At 39.4% G+C, this 19,603-nt stretch overlaps 1 long non-coding RNA gene and 1 pseudogene across 1 annotated transcript in view; one reads left to right on the top strand and one right to left on the bottom strand.

Annotated features, from left to right (window-relative positions):
• Positions 1–19,603, top strand: part of LOC135362007 (uncharacterized) — a 316,651-nt gene that overhangs the window by 48,828 nt on the left and 248,220 nt on the right. The gene's annotated exons all lie outside the window — the stretch shown is intronic.
• On the bottom strand, positions 8,340–8,617 carry LOC123852599 (large ribosomal subunit protein eL43-like; annotated as a pseudogene).

Raw genomic sequence — 19,603 nt, 5'->3', positions numbered from 1 at the left:
ATAATCCCGGGGTCCTGGGATCGAGTCCCACATCGAACTTTCCTTGCTCTGTGGGGAGCCTGCTTCTCCCTCTCCCTCTGCCTGACACTCTCCCTGCTCTCTCTCTCAAATAAATAAATAAAAATCTTTAAAAAAAAAAAAAAGAGTAAAGCCAAAGAGGAAGTAAAGATAGATAATAAAAGAAAAATCGGTTTAGGTGATCTGCACAACCAACAGCTACATCTTTAAAAAGAGTGATAGAGGCAAATCTTTGGCGAGGGACTAAGAAAATAAGGGGGGAAACGGTATTTGGAATGAAAAAAGGTGGCATATGCACATGAACACAGAGTTAAAGCGGTCATTGAATTTAAACTTACGTAACAGGGATTTCCTATAAGTATGTGCATAGAGACATCCCAATGTGTAAGTATATATACACATAGATGCACACATGCACAACAATCTTGATCCAAGAAGTAGCAAATATGAATAAAAAGTTCAATGAAACATAAAAACTGTGCTTTAAAATAGACCTCTCCCTCAAAATAACTTGAAGATTAACCAGTTTTAGGAGTAAACTTTGATGGAAATTTAAAGGCGTGAGCAACCTTTGTTTTTTTCTTTAAGACTTGCCATTGCGCACATTTAAAGGAAAATGAATAAAGCATTTTCTATGGCTAGAACTACAACCAAATAAAGTCAAATAAAAACTGTGGGCCAGTCTCACCTTGTGAACATTGATAGGAAAACCCAAATAAAAATCGGATAAACAGCAAAGCTGTAAAATCAAGTGGGAATTTATACCAGGAATTCAAGAATGTTCAGACACTAGAAAAGCTATCAGTGGAATTTGCCACCTTAGCAAAGTAAAATAAAACCAGTGTATCCATCTACCCCAGTCAATGGCTGAAAAAAGAGGAAAGATTTAAAAACCCATTAGTGATAAAATCTCATGGTAAATAGGAATTAAGAATGCATGAACATCGTACTTCATGTTGACGATTAAGTATGCCCATTCAGCTTGGGTCTGGGACATGATGAGGATGTCGGTTTCTCCTACCTAATATTTCAGTGGAGAGCTTCAAAATGGAATATAATAGCGAAAACATAAGTGCTTAAAGTCTGAATTTGATTATTTGTGGACTTTCTGTAGAAAATCCAAGAAGATAAACCTATATTACGAGTTCAGCCAGGTTTTCTGAGATAAGGTCAGTATTAAAAAAACAAAAACAAACCGTATACCAACAGCAATCAAAGAGGTAAGAGAAAATATCCTTTTCACTATAGGAATAAAAATAGAAACCTGGTAAAACTACAAACCTAATAAGACATATATGGAAAATCTTTAAGGAAAAATTAAATCTTAAGATACAAAAATAAAATATTTACCAGCTATACTACTCCATTGGAGCACTCAGTATTAAAGAAGTTGATTATCCTCAAATTAATTTAGGAATGTATTATAATACAGAAATCCTCCAGATTTTTAATGGAACTCACCAAACAGATTCTGAAATACTTCCAGAATAGTAAATGGACAGACAATATGTGTAAAAGGAACTTAGCAAAGCTTAGGATGCATCATGCAGCTGTAGTACTTAGCATAGTGTGCTGTTGGTGAAGGAGGAGACCAATCGATCAGGATCCAAATAGACAACGTAGAAAGAAACAGAAGACAGTTCTGAGAAGGAGGTGGCACTAAAAATTAATGAGGAATTGATGGATTGTTCAATAAATGCTGTTGGGAAAGGACTTTGATATTGAAAAAGTAGATTGCCTCCTTAGACTTTGTGAGTTCACGACCTTCTTGGGAGCTTTGTCTGTGTGACCTGCAACCAGCTCCCTTCGAGGCAGGGAGAGACCAACAAAAGGGAAAGACCCCTCCGTGGTGGTAGGTGGCGGTTTTGATCATAGCATGAGGAAGGTCCATACGAGGCTTGTCTTGGGGCGACAGCAAGATGTGTGGATCCCCACACATGCCCTCCAAATCTTAAAAGTTCATAAAGATGCCCTTAACTGAACTCAGTCACAGAGACCATGTCAGTGTTTTCACCGTAACCTCACCATCTCGAGGCTGTGTTCTTGGAGCAATCTCTGGGAGTGGGAAAGGCAAGCAGAAGCCATGTTCCAAGGACAGGGGAAGGCTGAGGAGTCTGAGTTCCCGGGTCCAGTGCCAGGGTCGAAAAGTGGTTAATGTCTTTTTTGATCATGTTTCCCAATAGACTGTACACAAAAAAATAATTCCAGAGAAACTGGACGTTTAAGTTGAAAGAGATACCTTGAAAATATTCACAAGAAATTGTGGAGTAACATCTCTATGACCACGCAAGTAGAAGATATTTTAAAATAAAAATGACTAGGCATAGAAGGAAAAGACAACATTTTAGTAGGTCTGGGTGGAGACTTTTCTAAGTCAAAGGACACTATTAAACACACAACTGAGAGGAAGGCAACATATGGGGAGGGTATTTTTTAGCATATATAACAAAACATTAGTATCTGAAATGCAGAAAGAACCCTGTACCTCAATAGAAGGAGAGGGCGCCTGGGTGGCTCAGATGGTTAAGCGTCTGCCTTCGGCTCAGGTCATGATCCCAGGGTCCTGGGATCGAGTCCCACATCGGGCTCCCTGCTCCTTGGGAGCCTGTTTCTCCCTCTGCTTCTCTCTCTCTCTGTCTCTGTCTCTTGTGAATAAATAAATAAAATCTTTAAAAAAAAAAATAGAAGGAGAAACCTGTAAGAGAAACACAGGCAAGACTGTACACAGTGAATTCAGAGTAGAAATTGAAATATTTAATACAACCTGTGAAAAATTCATTTTCTTTTTTTAAGATTTATTTAGTTATTTTTATTTATCTTAAATTTTATTTTATTTTTTATTATGTTAGTCACCATACAGTACATCATTAGTTTTTGATGTATTGTTGGTATTAAGGAGGGCACGTATTGCATGGAGAACTGGGTGTTACGTGAAACAATGAATCATGGAAAAGTTCATTTTCACTTTCAACCACCAAAGTGTCATTTCTTTTTTTTTTTTATTTGAGAGAGAGAGAACACAAGCAGGGGGAGGAGCAGAGGAAGAGGGAGCAGACTCCCCGCTGAGCAGGGAACCTGATGTGGGGCTCAATCCCAGGACCCTGGGATCATGACCTGAGCCGAAGGCAGATGCTTAACCGACTGAGCCACCCAGGCACCCCCCACCAAAGTGTTATTTCTTCATCCAGATGACCAAACTTCAGTCTGAAAAGACAAGATGGAGAATATGAGAATATGTCCACTGCTAGTGCGTGCGAACTGGTAGAGCCCCTTTGAAAAGGCTTTCACCACCATGAGTTGCAAGTATCAAATACCTACTTTGGTGCATGCCCTGCACACTTAATCTGGTGTCCAGGGAGAGTACGAGGATGTTCATCTCAGTCTTATTTATGTGGAGAAAGTGTAAGAAACCCTGTAAATATCTGTTAAGAGTAAATCCAGGGGCACCTGGGTGGCTCAGTCGTTAAGCGTCTGCCTTCGGCTCAGGTCGTGATCCCAGGGTTCTGGGATCGAGCCCCGCATCGGGATCCCTGCTGAGAGCGGGAAGCCTGCTTCTCCCTCTCCCACTCCCCCTGCTTGTGTTCCCTCTTTCACTATCTCTGTCTGTCAAATAAATAAATAAAATCTTAAAAAAAAAAAGTAAATCCATAAAATGTGGTCTCTTCACAAAATGGAAAAACACACTGTGGTTGTAGAATACAGAAGGGGATCTCTCCAGACAATCAGTGTGGTCAGGTGCTCAAAACACATGCTGGCTAATGAACAACTGGTAATGGTTGCTCCGAGAAAGGGGAGATGAATACTGTGATTAAGGCCGGAGGTCCAAGGGGATTTGGGTTTTATTTATATGTGTGTGTGTGGGTGTTTTAAAAGGTATATATGTATATAAGTTGGACATAGTGAAAGTACACGTGCATAGGGAAAAATACAAAACTCAAACTAGATTGAATTTATGAACTGCTTTTCCTTGAATTGTGCCATTTGAACTCTACACTGTCTTGCGAGATAGGCACTAATTATTTCTATGTTCCACGTGAGAAGAAGGAAGCTCAGGGTGCCTTATGACATGCATAGGAGGCAGTGTGGTTCAGAAAAGACTCCAGGCTTTTTTCCTTCCATCATAGGATGCTGTCCCCTGAGGTTGGGTCATTCATTTGTGCTAGCTGTGGATTTGGGTTTCATCTCCACTCTCAAGCAGCTTCCATCACAGTGGGGTACCTGGGTAGGCCTGTGCTTACAGAATGGAACCAAGTTGAGTTCCCAATAGATGAAACTTCTGGTACCCTTTTTATCCTCCAACCAGTTTCTGCAAACAAAATCGTTGATTGATTAAAACAAAACAAAAGATGCTTGGTTACTCTTTACACCTTATTTTGCCAGACTTCAAAATGTCATGAGAAATGTGGTAATAACTAACATTGGTGAGAGTTGGCACAACATAATAGTGCTATTATTTTTAAGAAGCAATTTCAGTTGCTTCAAGAAGAAAGCAGGGAAAGGAGTGAAGCTGGAGCTTGTATTTCTAGAAGGCAAAATCACCTTAGGAAAAGAGAAGGTGGCTGGTAGTTACTATGATCAACTCTTAGGTATTTCTTACTCACATTTGAGTCTGATCACCCTCAGTAGAAAGTGTAAGTTTTTCTCAGAAAAGGAAAGACTTCTAGAAAGACTCTGCACTTATTTAAGTCCTTGTCATTGCAGGCAAATGCATATGCAAAAGAACTTTTTAAAATGTTATAATGCATTTAAAATGAGAATAATTTTGATCTGTAGGAAGTTTTCTATAATAGTATTTTGTTTGAATAAAGACATTTGAACTGAAAGAAGAAAGACAGTGTTAAGTGAATTTTGGGTTTCTAATATTTCAGTGGAATATATCTACATATAGTCTCACTTCTTTGTGAATAAGGGTTATGTTTTCACTCTGGGGTTTCCACACTATGAGCATATCAAAATTTTTAGACTCAAGAAAATATTTTAGAATAAAACAAATATTGATATATTAACTTCTTACTACAGGTGTTTTAATGAAAGATGTTTCATCTATAACATTTGGTGGAGACAAGTGGCCAGAAAATAAGTTTGAAATGAGAGAATAACTCACCAGTTATGAGTTCAGTTAAATATAATTTTGATTTCAATCTAAATGGCCACTTATGATACATGGAAAAAATGATACATAATCTGTGGTATGAGCCAAGACTTGTCAATGAATAATACATGGCACCTTATAAATTTAAAAGAAGTATATTTAATAAGAATATAAAATTTATTTTAGAGTAAAGTACTGTATTAGTATCCTACACAAAGTGATTAAAAAAAGCCATCTCATGAATAAAGTAATGAAAAGCGAGAGAAAAATTGTAAGCTACAACCTGGAATGATCATTTTTTCCCCAAAATACCAGAAACATTCCAGTTTTTCATTTATTTGTCTTAAGTATTCACAAATGAGATATTTTGAGGTAAATCAGACATAGAGATTATCTGGGAGGAGAAGTTAATTTTTGCTGAGTAACTCACTTGTTAGTATCATTTTTTTCCTTTTTGAGTAGCAACTAGAGTGGAATTGGAAGGCAAAAGTGAGCAAGATGGAGTCCTTTAGTCCCTCAGGAGCTCAACCCTAGCAGGGGGGATTTTCTGTAGATACAAATGGTTATAATTCAATGTGATAACCATAAATAGCATGGCTCCCCCACTTAAAAAGTAAAACTGGTGAGAGCCAACTCTGAAGCATCCATTTTACTTAAAGCCCCAGTTCCTTAGTTTTGCATTCCAGGTCCTTCTCTTTTATATCTACGTCTTTAGAGTTTCTCTCCCAATACCCCACCCTTCCTCCCGTGGGCTCTCCCTCTCTTTTGCCTCCCCCTCAACACACAAACTATTCTTTAGCCACAGTAATTCCCTCATCGTTCTCTGAACTTAAGTTTCTCTTTCATATATGTATGACTTTGCACATGCCTGTTCTCTCCACCCAACTCCCATCTTCATTCCCAATGAATGCCTACTGTTCTCTTAAGACTCAACTCAAACACCACCTCCTCTGAAGCCTTCCCTGACTTCTCATCTTGGTTATAGCAGTCACCTCCATGAATTACCATTTTGTTTGTTTGTCTGCTGTCTCCACCAGGTAGTGAATCCAGGAGGGCAAAAATCCTATTTTCTATAGCACAGTGTTTGGCATGTAGTAAGAGTTTAATAAATGCTTGCCAAATGAATAAATGAGCGCAATAATGGAGTATACAGAGGGGTTAGAATGACTTCTGTCAGGCCTTTTACCCGACAGCATGCAGCAGGTGCCTGCACTACCTAAAAGTTCGCTCTCAGCTGGGTATCAAGATAATGGATTTGGCATCAGTCTGTGCTAATAGTTGTCAAAAACTGAAGGGCCTGAGATTTTTCCCTACTTGCAAGTAACAACTGAGCCAGCCACAGTTTCATAGATGCTGAAAGAACTAGCCAGTTCCTCAGCTAGAGACCAGGGACTTCATTACTCATGATACAATTGTCAGCATCAGCTTCATGTTTGTACCAGTTCCTTCAAGTCCTGTGGAGGTGACACATAGGTGGGCCTGGCTGAATGTTGCACACATGGTGCATTTATAGCCCAGGGTAGGAGCTCTGAACACAGGAAACACAGTCTTTTAAAGGGGACTGTTGGCAAACCTGCCCATCCTTTGCCCCAGAGGGATCTAGTACCTTTATAATCCTGGAGAGCAAACACACCTGCCTTCTGCTCTGGGGGGAAACACTTTCTCTATCTGCCAGGACTGCTGGCTGTGTAGGACCAGGGCTAGGGTAAGTAAGGCAAGTGAGGAACCTAAATGTTGTGTTACATTTAAGGAGGTGCTCTCTCTGGTGCTGGCCCCGCAGTTGCACAACCTTTGGGGTGGGTATCTCTCTCAATTTGGAACCCTAGGTGCCATGTTTGCCTCTTTCTAGTCCTGGCTCTGTAATACACAAACAGCCTTGGGGAGATACTTTGGAACAAAAGCTGTCAGTGCTTTTGCTCAGAAGACCTGCCAGAATGTGAGACATATATGGAGAATTGTTTCCAAGCTATAAGTAATTCCCTAGTTATAAATACATGATATTAAGTGTCTCTCACCTCTGTAACCTGTTAACAGGGCCTCTGATACTAATACCTTGGAAATGCTAGTAAAAATCCAAATATCCATCAACAGGTGAATGGATAAGAAAAATATGCTATGTCCATATACTACTACTCAGCAATTTAAAGGAATGGTCTATTGATATATTTTTAAAAACATGATGAATGGTTATCAAAATGATTGTACTGATGGAAAGAATCCAAAAGAAGATCTATCCTTATCCATCTATACTGTGTGATTCCCTTTATGTCAAATAAGAAATGCAATCTAACATATTGTGACAGCAGGTCAGTGGATACAAAAAGACAAGGAAACTTTTAAAGGTGTTGAAAGTGTTGATTGTCTTGATGATTTCATGAGTATATACACATCAGAATTTATCAAGTCATACACTTGAAACATGGGTGGGTTATTGTGTGTCAAGCATACCTAATAAATGCATTTTTTAAAAGGATCTTTTAGGTTCATAAATAAATTGATGCTTGACTTACCACTGGGTTCAGAGGAGAAGTATGATGCCTTACAAGTAGTCTGAACTTTCTCAACTTGTATCTAGAGTGAAATTCTTCTGAATTGAAAGGTAATACGTAAATAAAAGAGACAGGAGCACATGGGACCCATAAAGGGGCTGTCAGTGATGCATAGCTGGTGTGAGTCAGCACAGTCAGATTGCTTTTCTCCTAATATGTACCTGAGATCACTGTCTGAAAACACAGGTCCTGTGGGGGATGGGTGTAGATCACTTAAGCAATATGGAGCAATTAGGAGAAAGGAAGTCTGAGTTGCAGCTTAGGATCATAGAAAAATGTGTGTGTTGTAGGAAGTAGTAGAGAAGGAGATGGAGGTGGAGCTGTATTAAGATAGTTCATGAAAATAAGTTGTTCTATGACATAGGTACCTGATAATTATTTGGTGGATGAATGGACAAATGGATGAATATTGCCTTCAGCTAAGGAGTTGCCTTTCTCTTGGCATGTTTACTTAAGTAGATTGGTTGGATTTTCTATGCAAAGTACATTGTAACTTTCAGAGGACTAATTAAAAATTACTTACATACCAGCCAGCCTGTTGGTATAATCATAATCAACATGTATTGTGCTGTGTTCTAAGACCTATACCATTTGGGACCATGGAGATCCATCCATAAGAAATGGTCACTCTTTGGTTGTCACTGTTGTTACATAAATTAACGGATTTATTATAGGCTAGCGATGTTTCAAATGGTGTAGCTTCTACTGGTCTTTCAATTCCTTCAGTCTTCTGATGGCCAACTTTACTGTGATGGCAGAAATGGTGTTGTAGATCCAGGCAGGAACCACAATGCCAGATCCCCACAGCTCATCTTTTCATCTTGGTTTTGGCCCAGAAGGAGCAACTGTACTTAGTGTGCTGGCTTATTTCAATCTTTTTCACCTTTTTCCTGAGGGAGGCACCATAATGGGTCCCATATTTACCAATGATTCCAACTTTCTTGCTGTGTTTAGCCATGTCCCTGCAGCCCAGAGAGCATGGTCACTCTTTAAATGTTAAGAAGCAGTCATCTAAGCAACATTGAGAACAAAAAACTAAGCTGGGTTTTTGGAAGATCAACTCTCAACTGGGTTTCAGAAAATGGAAGAGTTCACTTTGGGTTGAACTTCATGAAGGAAGTTGGATATGAGTTCTGTGTTGGAGGATAGATTGTAATTGGATTGGCAAATGAGCAGGGAGAGGGCAATTCAAGAACAAAGACATGTGAGGAGAGCAGTCTGACATGAGTTGAGGGAACATTTTTGTAAATGATGGATGGGCACATGGGACCAGGTTAGTAAAGATATGGAAAACCAGGCAGAAGAGTTTAGATGTTACAAATAGATAATTGGGGGCCTGTATAAGTTGCATTTATTTGCAAGTAACACAGAAGTGACTTTAACAAAAAAATATTTTCTTTACTTACAGGAGTTGCCTGATGATGCCCTCAGGGAACCAAGTCCTGAACATCCTGGCCTTCTTTTTCTAATGGTTGCTATGTCATAGTCCTAAGATGGCTGCTACAGCTGTAGACATCACTTCTACATTCATGTTGGGGCAAAAGGGGAAAATGGTTTACCTGCCAGCTCTCCTTTCCTACTTGTCTTTTTCTAAAGGGATCAAAATCTTTTCTAAAAGCCTTTGTCAGGCTTGTGGTTTTGTTTCATTAAACAGAACTGGGCCACATTTCATATGCCTACCCCTAGAGGCAAAGGAAGCTGAGAAATGACGTATTGGGCTTTCAGCCTCTACAATGGAGATGTCAGGGTAGAAGGAGATTATTAATGGCTAATGGGTTAGTAAATAAATATGTGCTACAGAGCCATTGTGGTTCTTGCGCAGGGAAATGGCATGTTGAAAGCCGATATCCCACCCAAGATTGTTCTCAGAAAATTCTTAAAGAAAAAGAGAGCTGGGATGATCTAGATTATCATTCAGAAAGTATTTACCCTTTTCACTTTGCCACTGTGGGCATAAATTTCTCTGCCTCACTGATACTGGGTTTGGCCACGTGATTGACCAATGGAATGTGGAAATGATAGCATATTAGTTCTGAGCCTCTCTTGTTTCTGCTTATATTTGTCTTATGTTTATTTTGCCACTGCTGTAAAAACAACATGCCTTCCTAGGCACCCACTGGTCAGTGTACAGTGAGGGGTACGTAGAGTCATCTTGGTCAACCCACAGACCTGTAGTGTAAAGTAGGGCTGCTCTAGCTCACCTGTAGACTTATGAGAATAAAGATAGATGGTCGTGTTCTTTTCTACTGAGATTTTGTGGTTTCTTGTGACACAGGAATAGTGGTGGATATAATTAATAGTCCTTACATTGAGGTGATCTGCTGAAGGCAATCTGTTACTTAAAATTCAAAATAATATTGACATAAAGCATTTGTACTGTGTTCACACATAATGACAGTTGATGTAGTTTTCTCTGGAAGAAAAGTAGATTAAGTATCACCATTTACCCTTTTATGGAATATTAGTGAGCCATCAGAAAGAAATCTTAACATTTGCAAAGACGTGGCTGGAGCTAGAATGTATTATGCTAAGTGAAATTAGTCAGAGAAAGACAAATACCATATCATTTCACTCATGTGAAACTTAAGAAACAAAACAGATGGACATAGGGTAAGGGGAAAAAAGGGAAACAAGTCATAACAGACAGACTCTTACCTATAGAGAACAAACTGAGGGTTGATGGAGGGACGTGGGTGGGGAATGGGCTAGATGGGTGATGGGAATTAAGGAGGGCGCTGGTTGTGATGAGCGCTGGTTGTTGTATGTAAGTGATGAATCACTGAATTCTCCTGAAACCAATATTACACTATATGTTAACTAGAATTTAAATAAAAACTTGAAACAAAAAAAGTATAATTATGTCCATTTTACAGACTAGAAAACAGAATTGGAGAGGTAAAATAATCTCCTTAAGCTCAGTTGGCTAGTATTTGTGAGACCACTGTTCTTTTTTGGCTCAAAGCACATCATTTTTTTTTTTTTTAAACAAATCAATTACTTTAGTCCCATGGCTACAAAGGTGTCTGTTGTAGTTCATAATAATATTTCAGGTCCTAGCTTGGGACCACTGTGCCTGGAACATCACATTTTGTAGGTTGAATGAATAACTTTGGGAATGAATGAATGGAATAAGCACTCAAGAAATATATCTGTATTAGAGGGTAAAATCTTTTCTAATCTTACCAAGTATGTAAAATGAGTGGACCCTTTTATTGTCCTACCGTTCCCACTTATACTCTGTCAATCAAAATCCATTCCATTTCGTGAGGGTGGAACTCAGCAAGCTGGTTTTCATCCATGCCTTTATCACATCTTTGGGGGAAGCAAAGAGATTATATTTGTCAGTATATTAGTGGGGAGACACAGGGTGTCTTACTTGCATAGAGGGACTGCCATACATGCTTGGTGTACTATCATTTGTAGTTTATATTGTTAGCATCACTATGGCATCCAGGTAGACCAGAACAGTGAGATGCTTGGGCTCTGGAGATTACCTCAATCATGTACATCAGTCTGTTAAGATAATAAGTGATAGTGAGATGAGAAAGGGAAGGAAGACAGGCAAAGCTGGTGCAGACAAAAGGAGGGGGAAAACCAAAGTAAAAATCCCTGTCTCTGGGGCAACATCTCAATAGAACTAGGGCCGACACCATTTAAAACATCATTTTTAGTGAATTCTACCACTTTAAGTCAGTTAAAATCATGACAGTAAATTCAAATTAAAGTAAATATTAATTAATAAACAATAAATTCTTTTATCGTCAGTGTTACTATTTAAATTGTAATTAAACTAGACCAGCAACATTTGTTGTGTCATTACCTTCCCAGTGTGCTGAAAGCCCCACCAGATAAGGATAAGGAGGTCAAAACAAATTTGGTTGGGATGGATCCCTGGGGGGAACATTGTAATGAGGTATAGGGGGCAGGTGGTTTTGGGGAATCTCTGAATACAAAGTCAAAGGGGCTTCTGTAGCATCCCATTGTTCCTGGATAAAGCTACATTCTTTGGCATGGTTCTCAAGATATTTTTTTCTAATCTCACTTTTGGGTAGTTCTCTCACACTACACACTGGCACTCTAAGAACAAACTGGGAAATATTTTTTTTGAAGCAGATTTAGTGACTACAGTTAAAATGCAACTTTGATATAATAAAATTTCCTGTATTGTAGATGGAATGAATTTTCCCAACTCTTTACTTCCTTCTTCTGAGAGATTCATAAATTTGTGTACTTGCTTTGTGATACCCCCAACTAGAGGAAACGGTTTATTCCCCCTCCATTGATGGATGGCTTGGCCATGTGTCTTGGTTTGGACAATGGAATATCACTTAATGGATGAGTAAAAGGTTTAAGTGTGCTCAGATGGTTTGGCTTGGTCTCTTGAAATTCTGCCATCAACCATGAGAAGAACATATCCCAAGTAGCTCCTGGCCCCAGAATGTTGAAGACATCTGTTACACACATGAACTTGATATAAAGCCTGGAGTTTAGCCTGGCTCTGCCAAGCCTACTCAAGAAATGCAGCCTACTCACAAACCCATGGGCAAGAAGAATTTTGTGCTTGAGGGCTGCTGAAATTGAGAAATGTTCATGGTGTATTAGATAATTCTAAACCTTAGGAATTGTGCCTAATAATACAGATGGCAGGTCCAAACTTGCCTAAATGTAATAAAATTCTTTTTTTGGAAGATTTTATTTATTTGACAGAGACAGCGAGAGAGGGAACACAAGCAGGGGAAGTGGGAGAGGGAGAAGCAGGCTTCCTGCAGAGCAGGGAGCCCGATGCCGGGCTCGATCCCAGGACCCTGGGATCACGACCTGAGCCAAAGGCAGACGCTTAACAACTGAGCCACCCAGGCGCCCTGTAATAAAAATTCTTATGTAGGCCTTTTTATACTAAGAATTCTCAATGGACACAGTAAATATCTCTTATATCTCTAGGACTTTATTAAATCTAACTTCAAGCAATGTGGAAGCAGAATGTGTTTAGGAAAAAGTATTAAACGTATTCTGAGATACTGTATTTTTCCTACTTGATTATTAACCTCCAAATATTTTGTTTTTATTAGTTACGGAGGCAGTGACTCATCAGTGATTCATCAGTTGCGTATAACACTCAGTGCTCATTCCATCAAGTGCCCTCCTTAGTGCCCATCACCCAATTAGCCCTTCCCCCACCCCCCACCCCTCTAGAAACTGTTTCCTATAGTTAAGAGTCTCTTAAGGTTTGTCTCCCTGTTTTCATCTTATTTTTTTCTTCCCTTCCCCTATGATCCTGTCTTGTTTCTCAAATTCTACATATCAGTGAGATCATATGATACTTATCTTTCTCTGACTTATTTTGCTTAGCATAATACCCTCTAGTTGCATCCATGTCAGTGCCAATGGCAAGCTTTCATTCTTTTTGATGGCTGAGTAATATTCCCTTGTTTAGATATACCACATCTTCTTTATCCATTCATCTGTCAATGGACATCTGGACTCTTTCTATAGTTGGGCTGTTGTGGACATTGCTGCTATAAACATTGGGGTGCAGGTGCCCCTTCAGATCACTATGTTTGTATCCTTTGGATAAATACTGAGTAGTGCAATTGCTAGGTGGTAGGGTAGCTCTGTTTTCAACTTTATGAGGAACCCCATACTGTTTTCCAGAGAGGCTGCACCAGTTTGCATTCCCACCAGCAGTATAAGAAGGTTCCCTTTTATATGCATCCTCTTCAACATCTATTATTTCCTGAGTTGTTAATTTTAGCCATTCTGACAGGTGTGAGGTCGTAGCTCATTGTGGTATTGATTTGTATTTCCCTGATGCCAAGTGATGTCAACAAAATGAAAAGGAAACAGTCACCAAATATTTGAGACTGATTTTTTTTTATATGTGGACTCTAACCAAAGATTAACCTTCTAAAAATCAGCTTGAATAATAATTTGATGCCAAATGCGTTTGGGCATGAGCTGACTTCAGCTTAGGAGTTACTTGATTTTAGGGTTTTTTTTTTCCCCAGCTATTTTTGAAATTGTTTGTCTTGGGCTCAAACAAGAGGGAGAAGCAGTGTGTTTTCCCAGGGAAAAACTTGAGATCAGAAGGCTTGGCATTGAGTGTTGTCTTGATCATGGTTTATGTGCTTCAGCAAGTTGTTTATCTGCTCTGAACTTGGTGTCCTCATCTATCAAATGGGGGCATTAATAAATTCCACTTGGTAGAATAGCTGTGAGGATCAAATGCAATAATGTGTGTGAAAGCATGCTGTAAAGTGCTTGAAAATTATAAAGGTATGGCTCAAACACTGTTTCTAAGAGAAAAAAATTACTTAACCTGGTGCCTTGTCTGAAAGGGCTATATGTTTCTGGGGTTAAGTTTCTTTGACTTAGACAAAAACTGTTCTTTTTGTTTTGTCTTTCATTTTGGGTTTGGTACTTGATCCTTCCCTGCCCTGATACTTGATTGCCAGGAGATGAGTTTGCTCCGGTCTTTTCTCTGTCCACAGTGGGAATTGTTATCTCCTGCTTCAGTAAAGAGGAGTGAGATTACTTATTCAGTCTGTCTTTGGTTAGCATTATCAATTTCCAGATTCAGTTGGCTTATAGCTAGTTCAACAGCATCAACAGAATATAGTATTTTAATAAACACAAAATGGTTTAACCACAGGTAGTGTGTTACAAAAACGATTTTTAAAGTCTCTTAGCCCTACAGTTCAGTCTTGGCTGCTTTACACCCAACCTTCTCCTAAATCTTTCTTAGCTTGTTGCCTCAAGTATAAAATAGTGATAATTACTGCTTCTTGGGGTTATTTGCAGGATTAAATGAGATCTACTATCGACTACTCTTCATTTTGAACTTTGAGCAGAGAAATCCCATAAATGCTATAAATTATAGTCTGTAAATTATTGCCTTTTAATTTTTCCATGACTTAAATTTGCTTATGGTCCAAAGTATGTTTTGGGTATATTTTTGAAAGTGTCACAATGGGCTTCTTTACAATAATCAGCTTTGAATTTATTCTCTGTGAAGTGCAGCAGAAAAGTCACAGGGTAATGACAAACTACATTTACGTGGTCCTCTAAATGCAATCAACCCATAAATGCAAGGAACTAATTTAACAAAATGCACCATATTTGAGTCTGAATCCCCTCTCTTAGGCAGTGGAAAGTTTCCTTGGCCTTCTCAAGGACAAAGAATAAAAATTATTCACTTGGGAAAAACAGTATTTTGGGTTAAAAGTTTACATGATTAGATCTCTGTTGAACATAACATCCTTGAAGTCATACTTGAAATGGAAAGAACATACATCATTTTTTTTTTTTACGAATATAAACTTTTCCCCCCTAATTAAGGTTTTTTGGAAAGGGAAACCTAAATCTGAAGTATATTTCATTGTTCATGGAGTTATGAAAAGGTTGATAAACCTATTATAGATCTCAGATTTCATATGAATCACAGGAAATAAAACACCCACCTTTCTTTCAAACAAGTAAGACACCATGGCTAGTATAGTTTCTGGAATCTAACAGGTACCCAGCTGATACTCAGGCTCATGTAGTGGCAGCAGTTATTCATGCTAAGGCTTGTATTGATTCGTATACATCCATAGTTCTCAGAAAGATTGAGATTATAGAGTTTATTGATGGAAGTCCAAGGACAATATGGGTGAGTTGGATGGACTACTGAGACCAGATCCACTTACTATATCATTTTGAAGTCAACTTTCCATTGTCAGCCTAATTTTGTTGGGTACTCTTTAAGAAGGACCCTGACTTCTCTGCCTTGAAGGCTCCCCAACTCCGGTTGTCAGATGGGTTTGGTTGCTCCTTTCTCACTGCCCCCATCCCCCCTGGAGTGCTTCTATACTTTGTCACAACCCAGTTCTCTATGTACGTACTAATTACACCTCCCCATCTCATTAGTCTAGCAACTCCTCTAGGAAGGCCACTACCTTTGTTCATCAGTATTTCCACAACACTTAACATATAGCAGGCACAGAGTAGTCATTCAGTATTTGAAATAAGTTTGTTGAGTGGATAAATGGAAGAAGGAACAGGTCTCTAGAGGTTGTAAGCTTCATTGCTTTTCACTGCATTCCTCTGATTGCCTTACATCCTTTGAACTAACTTGCTGGCATCGGGAAACCATTAAAAACTGGGGAAGAAGGAAAAGGTTCAAGAAACCAGGGTCAACAGTCTTTCCCACCCCTCACAACATGAAAAAAGGCCTTCTAAACCTATCTGTTATCTTCTCCTTCTTCTACCACCCACCCAAGGAAGGTGTAAGAGTAGGATTCTAGCTGCTGAGGAGAGAGATTGTTAATTACTGCCGTAGAATGGGGTCCACAGAGGAGTTGGACAAGGATCAGAATACAAAACTGGAAATTCTTCAGATTTTCTCAGTGTTTTTTTTCTCTTTGGGAGTTATTGTCAATCAAAGAATGCATTCCAAGGTCATAATAAAATAATTCAGGGATTGTTCACGCCACTGTTCCCTGATTACTGCAGTCAATCAAAAATCCATTTTAAGTTATTTCAACATGTTACTTGGTTTACTCAGCTGCATACCTAACAGGGTCTTTGATTAAACACATGGTGTGGGATTCAGAGTATTGTCTTATTCACTTTGGAAACAGATTGCCCCTTTGCAAATGACCCTCTATGCCCCCCACCACCCTGCCCAGAAGCACTTCTTACTTGAAAGAAAATGTAACCCAGCTTTATAGAAAAAGAAACCTTTCCATTCTAATTGCTTGTATTGTCCATTTTCCAGTTATGTTTTTCTTGGTACAGTACAGTTGCCAGAAGGTGAATGCAGTGCTCGTCCACATACATTTTCAAGGTTTTGTTGTTGTTGTTTCAGTGACAATTCATTTATTATTTTTATGGTAAGCTAGGGAGTGTGGTGTTGATTGCAGCTGTTACCCTCTGTTCTTGCAGTTGGCAGCACAGATTCACTAGGGATCACCTACCCTGTTTACCCTCAAGCCCACAGTTGGAGAGAACTGCTTTTACTCTTACAGCTATTCAGCTGCAATTAAGATGGCACCTGAGAATTTGCAAACTCTTCAGTCCATTAGTTGGTGCAGCGTTTGTGACTACAAATAAAGGTTGCTTTTCTCCTTTTAATTACTTAACTTCAATTTATCTTACACCAGGATTGTCTGGATTCTTGCCAACTTTTGTGTAGTTCTAAAATGCCAGTGACCTTACCTTGTGCAATGTCCTGGGTTTTATTTGAGTGGCTAACAACCATCACGTTCAAAAGTTTGCATTTACTGTATTTATTTTTAGTCATTCTACACTCCATTTTTTGCTAGGGGCTCTTGACACGTATTTGTGAGATAATGTGCAAGAATGATGATAAAATGAAAGTCCTTGATTAACTGGGTGTATACCTGTGTCACTTAATTGTCACCACAGTAATGCTGTATAACAAACACCCTCAGTGACATCCAACAGTATACATTTATTTATCTGATCCAGGCAGGGCTCACTCTCGTGGCTTATGTTCAGCTGCCAGTTGACCAAGGCAGCTTTCTTTTCTTTCTTTCTTTTTTAAAGATTTTATTTATTTATTTGACAGAGAGAGAGTTGAGAGAGGGAACACAAGCAGGGGGAGTGGGAGAAGGAGAAGCAGACTCCCTGCCGAGCAGGGAGCCCGATGCGGGACTCGATTCCGGGACTCCAGGATCATGACCTGAGCTGAAGGCAGTCGCTTAACCAACTGAGCCACCCAGGTGCCCAGCCAAGGCAGCTTTCTTGATACTGGTTGGTCTTGCCCAGATCTCTCTCAATATGCTAGCTGTCAGCTGAGGTAGGATGGCCTTGGCCGGGAAGACAGGAGCACATCAGCTCTGCTCCACTTGTCTTTCACTCTCTAGCAGACTAGCCCAAGAATGTGCTCACAGCAGTGGCAAAGGACAGAAGCAAGCCAGCCTACTTGCACAAGCACTTGTCAAAGCCTCTGCTTGCATCATATTTGCTAATATCCTGTAGGTCAGAGCAAGTCACAGTGCGGAGGAGTCAGTGGGCACTGCAAATAACACGGCACAGGGCATGGAAATAGGAGTCAATTTCTGCATGCTGCTACAGAATATTCCATTCTCAGCCTGTGCATAGCCTCCTTCTACCTTGTGTGGGTCATGCATGCTTTCCCCACCTTGTCTCCCCCTCACAGAATCAATAGCTTGCCCCCTCTTTTGATCATGGGCTCATTTTCCATGTTTCCTTCATCTAGTTTCCTTCTCTGTGTTCTCCTTTCCCTAGCTTCCTTTAAGTCTTGGCCCCCCTTTCTTGTTTTTCTTCTCCCTACCCCATCTCCTTCTTTCCTAAAGAGAAAGTAAAAACCTAAAATTTTCATGCACATGGGTAATTGTTGGAAAGGAATACTTTTGGTCCCTGGAGCTCTCATTACTGATTAACTCCTTAAAAAAGGAAATGCTGAAACCTCTATTTCTCCAGAAACTTAACAGTGTGGGTGGTTCTGGTGTGGGCAGGAAGAGAGAGTCAGACTTAAGTTGTCCTGAAAGGAAAAAAATAAAGTCTCCATGAACCAAACACAGAAGCAAAACCTAAATAGATTCCCCAACATTTTTTTTTTGAAGTTTTCTCCCAAATTTACCAACTGGAAATTTGAACTGGGCTTTTCTTTTTAATTAAGGGTTTAGAATAGATATAGATGCAGGTGGTATTTTGGTTGGTAGTATGTGGTGATGATCGTTGTTGCTATAGCTACCCGAAAATTGTTCAACAGAATATCACTTTATGTTGCAACTTCAAATAAAGGCTGTAGAAGTTCTATGCTTCCCATATAGCTTTAATTTAAAGGCAAAAAGAGTCTGCTATATTCAGGATGGAATCTGTTTCTTAATCTGTCCCTGAAAATACAGCTCAGTGTTCAAAACGGGTCAATTCAGCGGGTCAAGTACATTTTCTTGATAGGTTTAAATGGAGGTCAGCTAGCTGCTTTCACAGACTAGGCCTTCATTATACTAATTGGATAACAACTTAGCAAAGTGAGATATTAAGGTGACTTATTATGGTAAACACTTACTGACGTTTCCCGCTTCTAACCGGTTTCAGGGAAAACAGCCCCACCTTAATATAAAGCTCATACAACGTGCCAATCCTTGATTCAGAAAAAATAACCAAAAAAAATATGTAAAAGTTTCACATACAACACCCTGTGCCTCAAGAAAGCTCAAAGGCATTTTCTCGAATTCTGCTTCCATTAATCTACTTGGGACAGCCTAGACTGGCTCCCATGTGGTTAATTCAATGTGAAATGGTAACTCCACTGCTCAAAACATACTCCATTTAAGAGAGTGGGGACGTGGATATGATTGCCTAGTTCTCTGACCCAAACCCACTTTTCTGCAAATGAGACATAGATTTCTTTTCTATCTACCTGCCTGTTTCAATGGACCATTTCCTTATGACTTAGACTCTTGGAGCCTAAATTTCCTCATCTTTAACACCCACCTCCCAGTGTTGTGAGGGTTAATGGTCAGTGTAGATGAAAGCAATAAGTTCTCAGGTATCATGCAAGTATACGATTTCACAAACAGAAATGTTCTGGTAAGCATTGGGAAAACTCAGATTTCCTCCAATGAACTTTGGTCAATGGTGGGAATCCTGGGTGAGGGCAGCATTATTGGACAATAGATAGTGAGATTTGATTTGTTTTCCATTTTCACGGCCTGGATTTCAAGGCCTTTGCTGGTAGATGTAGTTTCCAGTAAGATTAATTTTCACACATTCTAAGCCGGCTCCAAACTCTAGGGTCAGGAAAAATGGAAGAAGTTGCTTGACAAAGATTCTGAGGCTGTACCACCTGAAGGGCTGTATCTTCATTAAGTATTTTTTGGGGGATGTAATTGATACACAATGTTGCATTAATTTCAGGTATACAACATAATCACAACGTGATATTTGTATATATTGCAAAATTACCAACACA

Source organism: Mirounga angustirostris, unplaced genomic scaffold (genome assembly GCF_029215605.1).
Source record: "Mirounga angustirostris isolate CCGP_5_RB_7025 unplaced genomic scaffold, mMirAng1.0.hap1 SCAF_11, whole genome shotgun sequence".
NCBI classification, from domain to species: domain Eukaryota; kingdom Metazoa; phylum Chordata; class Mammalia; order Carnivora; family Phocidae; genus Mirounga; species Mirounga angustirostris.
This window is presented reverse-complemented; position numbering and strand designations above follow the sequence as displayed.